Here is a 787-nt window from a genome sequence, read left to right on the forward strand (position 1 = left end):
TTCATAAAATTCACAAGATCCGATTTTTCCGTCAAATTCAGGTAAAATGGAGGAACCAAATCTGAAAAAAAAATTTTTTTTAAATCACATTTTCAAAATTTCATTATGTTATCGCAGTTTTGTGAGATTTGGCTGTTATTTCTAGCATGTGGATAGCCGGCTTGAAGGCCTGTGGGTATGTGTTCTTTTTTTTTCTTTTTATTCTTGTTGAAAAATTGAAATTTTACAAATTTTTTTCAGAATCATAATCAAAAAAAAAAAAATTATTTCCGGAAAAAATGAAAAATGAAAAGGGTGGGGATTGAAATTTTGAAAATGCGATTAAAAAAAATTTTTTTTCAGAATCGGTTCCTCCATAACCAAAAACGTGGGATTCGTAAAAAAAAAAAATCAATATATATCCACTTTACCTGAATTTATAACGGAAAAATTGGATCGTGTGAATTTTCCAAAAGTCCCTTCCCAACGCCCCCAGGGTCATCAGCTTGCATTTTGTTTTTCATATTTGTTTTCCATACACTTATTAACACCCACCAGGCTGGTTAATTTGTTTCGTTTTGTTCCCGGGTGAAGGTCTTTATATTGACCGAAAAAGCTGGGTGAGTTAATGAACCACTTTGATAAACCAAAGACCAAATTAACAGACTTTAAAATAATCACCTTCAGCTCCGTCTCCAAACCAAATAAATCTTTCATTTTCCATAATGTTCTTCTGAAATAATTTTGAAACTACCAAAGAAAGAATAATTTTAGCTGTTATTTCTATACTTTATCACCAAATTTTGTT

This window comes from Octopus sinensis, linkage group LG7, assembly GCF_006345805.1.
Source record: "Octopus sinensis linkage group LG7, ASM634580v1, whole genome shotgun sequence".
Lineage (NCBI taxonomy): Eukaryota > Metazoa > Mollusca > Cephalopoda > Octopoda > Octopodidae > Octopus > Octopus sinensis.